The 12995-nt window shown below is 48.0% G+C and overlaps 1 protein-coding gene and 1 long non-coding RNA gene across 10 annotated transcripts in view; one reads left to right on the top strand and one right to left on the bottom strand.

Annotated features, from left to right (window-relative positions):
• The window catches only part of SLC39A11 (solute carrier family 39 member 11), a 426997-nt gene that overhangs the window by 67934 nt on the left and 346068 nt on the right, over window positions 1-12995 (top strand). The gene's annotated exons all lie outside the window — the stretch shown is intronic.
• On the bottom strand, window positions 5240-11382 carry LOC309649661. The gene is made up of 3 exons (XR_014257235.1): window positions 11360-11382; window positions 11137-11203; window positions 5240-11045 (listed from the first exon to the last, which is right to left on the bottom strand). It is a non-coding gene; the product is annotated as an uncharacterized lncRNA (long non-coding RNA).

Genomic DNA, 12995 nt, shown 5'->3' with positions numbered 1-12995 from the left:
TTCTCGGTGCCCTAATCTTTTCTTTGTCTGAGATGGTGGTACTCAACTGCGGGCTGTTTGGCTCCTTAGGCGACATTACTAGTTGTCACAGCTGGGAGGGGCTGCTACTGGCACCCAGTGTGCAGAGGCCAGGGATGCTGCTAGACGTCCCCCCATGAACGGGGCAGCGCCCCCCTTGCCCCAACAAGGAGCGATCCGGCACAGAATGTGAACAGTGCTGCGGCTGAGAAATGCTGCCCTAATAAACCAAGCGACCACTGAATCTGAACTGTTGTTCTGGCCTGTTGCAGGCTCTTTCTCGAAATCTGGAGAAGAGATTGAAGAGAGGAAATAAGATGACTCTTGAGGCAGGATCCCCCGTGGCCTTCCTGCAGCGGGATGCTGTCATTGCTAATACAAAGCTGTAATTTACTCAGCACCACTTTTGGATGGTTTCCCCTGATATTGAAATGAGAAAAGACACAGCACATGCGCAGACGCACGGACCACTTAAGGAACGAATTTTATCCCTAAACCTCCTGCTCCTCGGGGTTGAACGGTGGGCGCCATAATTCCAGTCCCTCCATCTGGGACAGAGTCCCCAATCTGGTTACCTGTAGGTTCTGATTCGTCACGTCGGGGCAGGGCCTGAGACTCTGCATCTCTACCAGCCTCACCCCCGCCCCGGGGGCTGCTAGGTGGAGCCCTTACTGCAAGGTCATAGGTCACTCGTCGGGTAGCAAGGTACTAACCTGACCTTCGAGATTCCTAAGCCTGTGGAGGGACTGGGATTATGGCGCCCACCATTCAATCTGGATAATGGAAAATTCTAGCAAAGCTCTGTGCACGGATAAGTCAGCTTCCCTTCATGTGAGTGATGTGACGTGGAGAGACCCACTCCTCCTGGTGTGCCCAGAACTGTTCCAATTAAAACCCAAAGTTTTGCTTCCAAGGAACCCATCAGTCCTTTGAAACCTGGATGGTTGGTCACCCTATGAGCCCCGCTATAACCCCAGGAAAGGCAAGGTTGCAATTTTCAAATTTCCTTTAATGAGGAAGGCTCTGAGTCCCGTGCCGTGGGGACTCAAGGAAAGCCTTTTATTTAGTTATTTTAGTTTCTCTTCTGTTCTGGGAATAGGAGCAGGTATGATGTCAGGAAACGCCACCGCCTAACGTCGGGGCACATTTTGTGTCTCCAGGAAGATTGCGTCTCTCTCCCTGTGAATTGTGTTGTTCTCTGAACACCCTGACTTTTCTTCCTCCCATCCTTGTTACCCACTGCTTCCAGATTCTTCCCCACCTCGTCCTCAGAGCAGGCCACTCCACTGCTCTAAAACTTTCAGCATTTCCTGACTGATACAGTTGTCAAGGGTTTTGCCCTCAAGGAAATAAGTTTTGTGGTGGGTAGAAAAAAAGTGTGAGATGTTACCAAACTCTTAAGTAGCTTATATTCCTAATGGTTGACAAATATATGACTCTTTTATTCCTAATGGTTGACAAATATATGACTCTTTTTTCTTTTTCTCTTTTTTTTTGGCTGCGCTGCACAGCTTGCTGGATCTTATTAGTTCCCTGACCAGGGATTGAACCCGGGCCCTGGCATTGAAAGCGCCGAGTCCTAACCACTGGACCGCCAGGGTATTCCTGTATGATTCATTTTTTTAAAAAAGGTCCAAGGTTTTATATAATTAAGGGTTACCATGCTACATGGAATGTAGGGTCCGTGTTGATGTGACTTTGCAGATGATTTAGGTTGGAATCAGTAAGCATGCTGTCTAAACCCTCCCTGCTATGGCTTGGCCAGTTTCTGTGTAGTTTTCAAAACATTTCGCCTAATGTCTGTCTCTGGGTCTTTGGGTCTCCCATCAAGAATGCCTTCTCCTTTCCTCTCGGTCTACCCCACGACATCCTTCACTGTTCTATAGGTTCCCACCCTCACTATTCCAACCCTTAATGATCTCTGTTCTAAAACTTTCAGCAGTTAATGGGTGTGGCACTGGTTTCCAGCTGAGTAGTAACTGCAGTCTTGCCCAATAAGGGTTCAAAGATGGGGAAACATCTTCAAGAGAAGAGAATGAATAAGCATTTACGGGGAAGAGACCATCTTAGGGTGAGCTCCTCCCCCAAGTCCGCTGCCAGCCTTGTCACTTCAAGTCTCAACAGCATCCTGGAGGAGCAGGTGCACTCAGCTTCTTTGATTAATTTGGCATTTAGAGGTCTTGGTGAGATCACGTTCTAGAAGTCTTGCCCCGGGAGTGTGTGCTGTAAAAATTAAGAGTCTTTAAAAAACTGCAGGGCTTCCCTGGTGGCGCAGTGGTTGACAGTCTGCCTGCCAATGCTGGGGACACAGGTTCGAGCCCTGGTCCGGGAGGATCCCACATGCCGCGGAGCAACTAAGTCCGTGCACCGCAACTGCTGAGCCTGTACTCTAGAGCCCACGAGCCACAAACACTGAGCCCGCGTGCTGCAACTACTGAAGCCCGCATGCTGCAACTACTGAAGCCTGCGTGCCTAGAGCCCGTGCTCTGCCATAAGAGAAGCCACCGCAATGAGAAGCCTGCACCACAGTGAAGAGTAGCCCCCCACCCGCCTGTACGCAGAAACAAAGACCCAATACAGCCAAAAATAAATAAATAAAATAAATAAATTCATTTAAAAAAAAAAAAACCAAAACTGCAGGTCACCGCTCGTTTGTTTGACAAGTATTTATGAAGTGTCTTCTCTGTTCACCCAAGGGATGGCACACATTCACTATCATTCTCTTTAGGGTCGAAAACCTCATTGGTAGCCACGTTAGAACAGCAACGGACAAGGGTTGGGAGCCACTCGCATAGTTAATTGTTTGGCGTGGATTTACTTGTTGTTTTCCTGGCTTCTCAAAGTCGAGGACTATGTGTTTCATTTATTCCCCACCCCGTGCAGCCATGATTCCCAGCTTGGGGTTCCTGAGCTTGGAGGGACTGCCTAGTATGGTGTTTATCTATTATTAATATTTCCCAAAGCCGAACGAGGCAAAGTCAACTTCAAATCCAATCTCTTCTGCTTTTGGTTGGAGTGAAGGCCTCTCAGTTCTGTGGCCCTGGTATCTCATGTTGATTTGAAGCTCTGATTGGTAGTTACCTCAGTGTGTCTTTGATGAATTAAAAAACGAGGAAGAGGATGAATTCTTGCTTTAACATCATTTGTTTGACTAAACGCTTTCAAATTATTTTTCGGAGGGGAGTGCAGTTGGAGACGGAATAACAGTGGCTTAGAGAGAGCACAGAGGTGGTTACATACTAGATCATCCATGCTTGTTGTAATGAACCCAGAGTAGATTTTGGTATTAAAATGGACTAGAGCGTGCTTCCCCGCTATGGCTGTGGAAGGTTCTGGAAGAACTCAGCATAGCCCTTTCCACCCCAGAAGCAGGCACCTCCGGAGACATTCTAAAGTCCAGCTGTCACGAGGCCCCCCTGAAGGCAGCTGGGTACGTGTCAGGGGCCCTGTGTGAAGGCCCGAACTGTATGCTTTTCTGGGTTGGGTTGGAGGAGAAGAGGATCTTTAGGTGTGAGCGCTGTGCCCTCAGCGCATGGTCTCCTGGGAGTATCTAGGGGGCCTTTGCGATGGTCAGAGATGGGGCCTCCGGCGGGTGGTGGGAGCCCCCACGTCTGTGGGCACCCCGGGGCTCACGTGTTCTGTCCGGGCCAAGGCCCCGCCAACCATCTGTCTGTGAGCTGCAAGACACGAAACGTGACCTGCATTGTGACAGCCCTGCCTGGTGGCGACAGGCAGTTCCAGGGACTCTGGGAGGAGCACATGCGTGGGTGGGAGGGTGATGGGGGGAACCGCCTCTGGTTCTCGTCACATGCAGACGACCTCATCCTGCAGCTGGCCTGCTGGAGAGCTAATGAGGTGAAGAAAATCCATGGGAAATGACTGATTAAAACACATCGTGGAAATTTTCAAGGGAACCTGGCTTTCTGAAGCATCCAGGTGGTTTGGGATATAAGCACAGAGTCTACTTTATTGACTGGGAGTCTTGTGCATAGAGTTAGGAGAGTCTACATTGGGTTTCACTACTGACCTTAAGTCATGTTATTTAAGCTCAGTGAGCCTTGTTTTCTGGATTCATCTCCTTTTATACCTGCTTGCATTGTGTTTAAATTATAAAAAGAGGGGACTTCCCTGGTGGTGCAGTGGTTAAGAATCCACCTCCCAATGCAGGGGACATGGGTTCGAGCCCCGGTCCGGGAAGATCCCACATGCCGCGGAGCAGCTAAGCCCGTGCGCCACAACTACTGAGCCTGCGAGCCACAACTACTGAAGCTCGCGTGCCTAGAGCCCGTGCTCCGCAACAAGAGAAGCCACCGCAGTGAGAAGCCCGCGCACCCCAAGGAAGAGCAGCCCCCGCTCAACGCAACTAGAGAAAGCCTGCGCGCAGCAGCGAAGACCCAACGCAGCCAAAAATAAATAAATAAATAAATTAGAAAAAATAAATTATAAAAAGAACATAACGTTGTAGAGAGGGGGAAAACTCTACACTCTCATCACCCAACTACTTTAATTTGTATGAATTTTAATTTTCTGTTATTTGTGTATTTTTTGCCATTGTAATAACAAATGGCATATATTTTTGTACATTGCTTCTTTCACAAAGCACCATATCATGTATTATTTCCTCTGCTGCTACAGTGTTTATCGTTTTGACTAACTGCCTGAAAGTCTACTGCCTTTATGTTCTGTAATGTATTGAACTATCCTTCTTTTGTTGAGCGTTAGAGTGATCAATATCTTTTCTCCTCCCTATATTTTAAATCATTTTATTAAGCGAGCTCCTGGGAAATCACACTGACGGATCAACCCCATTAGCGGAAACAGAGGGTCCAGGACAGTTTGCATGGCTCTATCATTCCATTTAATTAGACAAATGATTTTTTTTTTCTGAGTGCCTCTTATGTGTAAGGTTTTCTGTCTGTATTGTTACCTGTTTCAGGTCCCGGCTGATGTTTCCAGAATACGTGGCAGGACTGTAAAACCTCACCAATTACAACAACTTTGGGTAAAAGGCCAGGGTGAGTCTGTGTGAAGTCTCAGTGAAGTAGTATTTTTAAATAGTTGTAGAAGTCTGTCTCACCATGAAAATAACTATAGTATCCGTACCTCTTGCTTGCAGGATCGTTTAAGACGGGGGTTGGGAATGTCAGTTGTTTGTTAGTGGGTCCGCCTGGAAAGTACTCGAAACATTTTTATGACATTTGGTATTCTTTCTTTCTTTCTTTATTTTTGGCTGTGTTGGGTCTTTGTTGCTGCACGCGGGTTTTCTCTAGTTGTGGTGAGCGAGGGCTACTCTTCATTGCCGTGTGCGGGCTTCTCATTGTCGTGGCTTCTCTTGTGGCAGAGCACGGGTTCTAGGCGTGCGGGCTTCAGTAGTTGTGGCTCGCAGGCTCAGTAGTTGTGGCGCATGGGCCTAGTTGCTCTGCAGCATGTGGGATCTTCCCGGACCAGGGCTTGAACCTGTGTCCCCTGCATTGGCAGGCGGATTCTCAACCACTGCGCCACCAGGGAAGCCTGAGCTTTGGTATTCTGACCCGTTTCCCTGTAGTCTTGCTTACAATAATCATTTTCACGGTTGGGCCAGAAAGCTAGGACTCTGATCCGACAGCCCGGGAGGATTAGGGACTCACAAATGTGTGAGTCATGGGAGAAATGGGGCTGGTGGGAGGTGTGTGTTCCAGCTCTGCGTCCAGGGTTCCATCTGTGAAGTGAGGGGCCGGGGCCAGAGGCTCTTGGAGGTTCTGCCTGGCGCTAAATTTTATGGTGTGGCCTACAGTGACCTTTAGCCCTGTGTTAGTTTGCTAGGGCTGCTGTAACAAAATACCACAGACCGTGACTGAAACAACAGAAATTTACTGTCTCACAGTTCCGGAGGCCAGAAGCCCCCAGTCAGGGTGTCGGCAGGCTTGGTCCCTCCTGAGGGCCGTGGGAAAGGGTCTGGCCAGGCTCCCTCCCAGGCGTGCAGATGGCTGCCTTCTCCCCATGTCTCTTCATGTTGTCTTTCCTCGGTGTGTGTCTCTGTGTCCACATTTCCTTTTTATAGGGACACCAGCTCTATTGGGTTAGAGCCCATCCTAATGATTTCACCTTAACTTGATTACCTCCGGGAAGACTCTGTCTAGGAATAAGGTCACATTCTGAGGAACTGGGGGTTAGGACTCTAATATGTGAACTTGGGGGTTGCACAGTTCACCCATAAGAAGTCCAAGAATGGAAACCGAATTAGGAAACCTCCCTGTTAGGTTGAGATAGTTCGCATGAGCACAGAGAGGTGGTTTTGTCCCTCCCTCCCTCCCTCCCTCCATCCTTCCCTTCCTCCTTTGCTTCCTTCCTTCTTGCTGGTCCCATTCCCTGGGGACGATGGTGACAGTAGGAAACAATCATCCTTTCCGGGTAGGTTCACCCAGCCCTACTTTGTCCCTATCACCAACCGTCCGCAAACTACAGCAAATCCACATGAAATGAGTTTTGTTTCTGCTCCCACTCGGAGAAAGAAATAAAGCTTCTTGGAATCCAGCCTCCCTCCCCATTCCCTGGGGCCTCTTAAGATCTTTGTAGCTCCCTAAACGACTCCTGCTTTTGGAGATCTCACCCCATATTGCCCCAAGTATATTAAAATGCTCCCACATTCCACATTAAGTACTTGCCCCCCACCCCCATAAAATAATCAGAAAGATTTTTTTATAATTTTGCTTTTGAAATGATTTGTCTCGAAGCTTATTTAATTTATGACTGGTTGTGATTTCTTGGCCATTATTGTGCCTACTTAGGAATTCTCTTGAAGGGAGAAACGCTAAGAGATTGTTTTCCGAATGTAATTAAATTTTTATGAATACCAAAGTCAACAATTAACAAGGTTTTATAGACATTGCGTTAAACACTTGTTAATTTAAATTTCTACCGTTTGTTTTTTGGGAACCAAAACCCAATGTGTTTTTTTTCAGTTCGTAACCATTTCATAGGCCCCTGGAAAACTTGGAGACCCCAGATACTGGTCCACTGGTTTCTGGTTGCTGAGATGCTCCTGCTTGTTTTCTTGCCTAATCTCTCCTTCCCGGTAGGAATTGGAATATCTCCTTCCCAGACCCAGGCTCCCTCTGTGGTGTGTCCAGCCCCTATTTCCCGTCTCCTGGGGTGTCTACGGCTTCCCTGCCTGGGCTGGCTTTGATGACTTTGGCCTCTAGTTGTGGTCTTGTCTGTACTTCCCCTCCATCTTCAACATCCTAGTTCTCAATCTCTCTGTGGACTTTTTTGCTGAATAACCAACCCTGGCCTGACTCCACCCACCCCACTCCACCCCACCCCTGCCCCCAAAGGCTCCATGCCTGGGTTAATGCTCTGCTGTCACTGTCCTGAGATTCCTAATAATTTTATCTCTGAACTTGTGTTTTATAAGCAAAGTCTGATGGGACCATGGAGTCTGCAGTGAGCAGATGCAGAGAAAAGGAAAAGGCTTTGTATTTTAATACTTTTAATGGCCATTCCCCCCACTGCCTTTTGATTAAGGGGCCTCCCATTTTCATTTTGCACCAGGCCCCCAAAATTATGTAGTTGGTCCTGCCTAGTGGACTAAGGGTGAGGGTCCTGGTGGTTCATAGTTCCACTGGGGAAAGGTGTCAGTGAAATTAGATGCTTCCAGGCAAAAGAAGTGTATTCGTTTCCTATGGTTGCTGTAGCAAATCATCACAAACTTAGTGGCTTCAGACAACATAAATCATTACTGTTGTGGATGTCGGAAGGGCTAACATCAAAGTGCAAGGCCACGTGTTCCTTCTGGAGCTTCTAAGGGGTCCTTGCCTTTTCCAGTTTCTAGAGGCTGCCCGCATTCCTTGGCTTGTGGCTGCACTACTCTGACCTCCGCCTTCTCTCACTGTGACGTGCTGCCTCCCTCTCTTCCTTTATGAGGAACCTTTGTCATTACAGGGTCCCACCCGGGTAATCTGGCATAATCTTCCCATCTCGAGATCCTCAGTCACATCAGCAAAGACCCTTTTGCCAGTCGAGTAACACACCCAGGTTTCAGGGATTCGAATGTGAACATCTTGGCGGGGGCGTGGGCAAGGGCACTGTTCTGGCTGCCGAAGAAAGCTGTTTTCCAGCTTCAAATCTCCCAGCACTTCAGATCTTCAAATCTTCCACCTGGGGCACATCAGGTTTTGTGGGTTCTGAAGTTCATGCCGTTTTAAGGTGCTCCTTGAAGAAAAAAATGAGAAATTTTGGCATTCAAGTGAATATTCCTTTAGAATCCAAAAAAAAAAATCAATCTTAGATTGAGTTCCTTTTCTTCCGAGGCCTCTTCGGCAAGTATCAGCAATGCTGATGTTGGCATGTCCCCTGGTGTCCTCGCCACCTGGGACACTCTCTGCTCCCAGCAGCCCCCTTGCAGGTGAGGGCCCCAAGCTTGGCTGTGTGGGCCAGTTGCCTCTCTATCCACCAAAAGAAGGAGGTTTTCTCCTGCTGAGTTTTCCTCACTGGCTGGGGAGATTGCCCAGCAGTGGAAGGCATGGGTGTTTCTTTCCTGGAGAATAAAGGAGAAAAGGGACGAAGCAGCCGAATAATACTATATAACAGCTTTCATCATAAGCCTTAATTTACAACAGACACTCAAGGCAATGCCTGCAGCGTCTGCGCTGGCAACGTCGTGAGGGCACAGGTTGTCTCTGTGTCCTTTGCTGATGTGTATCCAGTGCCTCAGACATGCCTGTCACATAGTAGGTGTGCAGCAAACGTTTGCTGAGTGAGTGAGTGAACCAACAGGCTATTCGTGTGATCCACAGGGCTCTAAAGGAACAGGCTTGAAGTAGAATTTACTTGTTCAGTGATTCCCCTGAATAAAACCGAGCACAGTAGACTCCATAGAATTACTTATGAGATGCCAGGAGAGTTGTTTGAAGCCAATGTGGAAAAGATGGAAAGTGGATTTATGCCAGTGATCATCTCGGAGACAGGGTTGATTTCGTATTTAATCAGTGGTGGGTTTTACCTAGTAATTCCATATCTTAATTAAGCTGGTGGTTGAGCTTACTGGAAACTTCTCTCCCGATAATAGGTTTGTATAAAGTCAGTAGAACCTGCACTTCTCTTTTTTTTCTTTTTCTTTTTTTTTTGGGGGGGGGTTTGAAATATTACTGTCTTTTTAAAATTTATTGATTTATTTTTAATTGAAGTATAGTTGATTTACAATGTTGTTAGTTTCAGGTGTATAGCAAAGTGATTCAGTTATACATATATATAAATCTATTCTTTTTCGGATTCTTTTCCATTATAGGGTATTACAAGATATTGAGTAGAGTTCCCTGTCCTATACAGTAGGCCCTTGTTGGTTATCTATTTTATATATAGTAGTGCGTATGTGTTAAACCCAAACTCCTAATTTATCCCTCCCCTCTGCTTTCCCCTTTGTTAACCATAAGGTTGTTTTCTATGCCTGTGAGTCTATTTCTGTTTTGTAAATAAGTTCACTTTTTAGATTCCATATATATGTGATATCATATGGTATTTGTCTTTCTCTGTCTGACTTACTTCACTTAGTATGATCATCTCTAGGTCCATCCATGTTGCTGCAAATGGCATTATTTCATTCTTTTTTATGGCTGAGTAGTATTCCATTGTATATATGTACCACATCTTCTTTATCCATTCATCTGTCCATGGACATTTAGAGAACCTGTACTTCTATACCCTCCCTCCAACATAGCTGGTGCAGGTTCAGAATTAATCAGTTAGACAAAGGTGAGAAGGGACGTGCTTGCTGAGTCCATTTCCCCCCCAAGCCCTCGAGGGCAGCTCTTCCCTGTACGAGGCTGAGAAAAGTGGCGTCAAGTCGCTGTTGGCTCTTTTGGATGGTGCTTAGATAAAAGGCGGGTTAGAATCTCCTCTTCCTCAGTTTATCAGTCACATTGGAGAGCAAATGTTAAGGGCAATTAGACCTGTTCCACCTGCCAAAGCCGTTCCAGGCATTTCCATTTAGGAAGCCCTGTGATGTCATAGTATCCTGACATCAGAACCTTAAATAATCAAAACCCAGAAGGGTCGAGGGAATTGAGCGCCTAGGAGGTTTGATTGTAGGTGTATTTTTGCAGTGATTGGAGTATAAAGATTGGCTGGACAGTTGGTTCTCTTCTTTCTTGCATTTTAGGGTGAATCAAATGCTAACTAGTGCCTTGACTGAGGCTGGATGCTTCTTGAAGGGTGTGTTAAATTTTAAAGAGTGAGTTTTGTCATCACTTCATACTAAGAAGATTTATTTTATGGGATTACACTAGGGCTTCTCAGTCTTGGCACTATTGACCTTTTGGGTCAGATAACTCTTTGCTGTGGAGGCTGTGAGTAGTGGTGGATGTTTAGCAGCAACCCTGGCCTCTACCCACTAGTTTACTCCAAAGGCAAGGAGGAGCTCTCAGAGGCTTTGCAGTAGTAGACTGACTGATGTGGTTGGACTTCCGTCTTTAAAAAATCACTTTGGCTGCTGTTTGGAGGACAGACTGGTGGCGGCGGGGGTGGGGGGGGGGATGCACAATGGGAATCAGGGCAGGATGATGAGTCAGAGCTGTTATTTTGGGCAAAGTGGATGAATTCTGGATGTATGGGTGGGGCATACTTAGAAAATCCCCTAAAAGAACAACAAAAAACCCCTGACATTTCAATAGCGCTTCTTTGAACTTCCTATTACTTTCACTTCCTTAATCCCTTCAGGATATCAGTGCCAGTTCAGCTGGGTTTACCATCCGCACTTGGAAGGAACCTGCGCCCCAGGCTCAGAGGCTTATCTCGGTCCTCGTGATGCGTCAGTGGTCAGACTTCAGGAAAGGGAAAGAAATGAGAGGCCTGAGAGGCTGGGCCAGGCCACGCTATCTGATCTCCGTGTGCCAGGGCCCAGCGGAGCCAACAGAGGCCCATGACATATCCACTGGATAAACGAATGAGTGAATAAATGAAGGAGGGAGTGAGGGTCGAGGGATAATGATCGTTCAGCCTGCCGTGATGGGTGCCCTGCTGGATGGTAGGCGCTTTGTTCCAGTTGCAGTCACCTGTAGAGAGAGCACAGGGTGATGACGCCCAGACCCAGGATGGGGACACTGAGGCTGAGAGGGGTTGGGGAATTTGTCCAAGGAAACTCACGTGCCAAGCTGGGCTTCTTCCTGGGCTGTCAGATTCCAAAGCCTGTGCTTAGTTGCTGCAGTACCTCCTAAAAGAAACAAGATTTCAGAGAGGAAAGGAGGGAGGGAGGGAGGGGGAGGGAAAGCAGGGGCAGAGAGACAGAGAGAGAGAAGGAGGAGGAGGAGGAAGGGGTGGGGAGGAGGAGAGAATAAGAGAAGCAACAGTGAAGAGATTGAGGACTCACTGGGCTGGACCACTTGTGTCCCTTCTCCATCTCCCCCAGCACTTCCTGTGAAGCTGTCTCCCTCCACCCACGGCCCCGCCCCACCCCGCCCCACCCCACCCCACCCCACCCCACCCCATGCTCCAGTGGGAGGTGCTTGCCGCTGGCAGGTTGCTTAACCAGATCAAGCTACAGCAATTCCTCTGGAAAGGGCCACCATCCCACTGCCCTGCGGATACCTTGCTGACTGTCAAGTTCGTTCTATGGCCTTTGGACGTTTGGGGGGCAGCCCTCTCTGCCTGCACGGCACCCACCACCTCTTATTTATTTTATTATATTTTAAATTTTATTTATTTATTTATTTTTATAAATTTATTTTATTTATTTTTGTGTGTGTTGGGTCTTTGTTGCTGTGCGTGGGCTTTCTCTAGTTGCGGTGAGCGGGGGCTACTCTTTGTTGCAGTGCGCAGGCTTCTCATTGCTGTGGCTTCTCTTGTTGCGGAGCACGGGCTCTAGGTGCGCAGGCTTCAGTAGTTGTGGCACGTGGGCTCCGTAGTTGTGGCTCGTGGGCTCTAGAGCACAGGCTCAGTAGTTGCGGCCCACGGGCTTTGTTGCTCCGCGGCATGTGGGACCTTCCCGGACCAGGGCTCGAACCCGTGTCCCCTGCATTGGCAGGCAGATTCTTAACCATTGCACTGCCAGGGAAGTCCCCCACCACCTTTTAATGAGCCCCTGCTCATTAGTTTGTTCTTACACACTCATCTCTCCTCTCCTCCCCCAGCTTATGGAGGCTGCAGGGCACAGTTTGCTTTGGAGGGAGAGAATGGGAATGGACTGGGGATGGGCTGGAGGTAAGAGCCAGTGTACTTAGCTTTAAGGAAACATTTTCTTTTGGGCAACACTCGGGCACTTCTTACCATCAGTGAGTGCAAGAAAGACAGAGGCAATTTGTATGTTTGGGTTGGTGGTGTGTGTGTGTGTGTGTGTGTGTGTGTGTAAGGGGTTCAGTGGGAAAGATGGGAAATGGCAGGATTTGTCTCCTGGGGGTTGGCCACCCTGCTGTAGGGCACTGGCATGGTTCAAGGGAAGAGAGACGTTTTGCCGATCAGGGTGTCCCGTCCTATCCTGTGAGTCCTGAATGTCTGAGGCAGGAAGAACACCATCTCTGGAGTCAGCTGGGCTTGGTTTCCCATACCTCCCTGTCAACCTGGGCTCAATACAGAGCTTTCCTGAGCCTCAGTTTTCTTATCTGTAAAATGGGGTGTCTTAGTCCCTTTCATGCTGCTGTAACTAAATGCCACAGACTGGGTTAGCTTATACACAACAGAAATTTATTGGTCACAGTTCTGGAAGCTGGAAGTCTGAGATGAGGGTGCCAGCGTGGTTGGGTGAGGGCCGTATCAGGGTTACGGACTTCTTGTGTATCCTCACGTGGCACATGGGGCAAGGGAGCTCTCTGGAGCCTGTTTTATAAGGATAGCAATGCCATTCATGAGGGCTCCACCCATGAAATTCATATGCTGAAGCCCTAACCCCCAATGGGACTGCATTTGGAGATAGAGCTTTCAGGAGGTAATGAAGGTTAAATGAAGCCATGAGGGTGGGCTCCTCATTTGATAGGACTGGAAGCGTTATAAGAAGAGGGAGAGAGAGAGAG

This window comes from Balaenoptera physalus, assembly GCF_965194825.1.
Source record: "Balaenoptera physalus genome assembly, chromosome: 20".
In the NCBI taxonomy this organism is placed as follows: domain Eukaryota; kingdom Metazoa; phylum Chordata; class Mammalia; order Artiodactyla; family Balaenopteridae; genus Balaenoptera; species Balaenoptera physalus.
The sequence above is the reverse complement of the archived record's forward strand: the minus strand, read 5'-3'. Positions and strand labels throughout refer to the sequence as shown.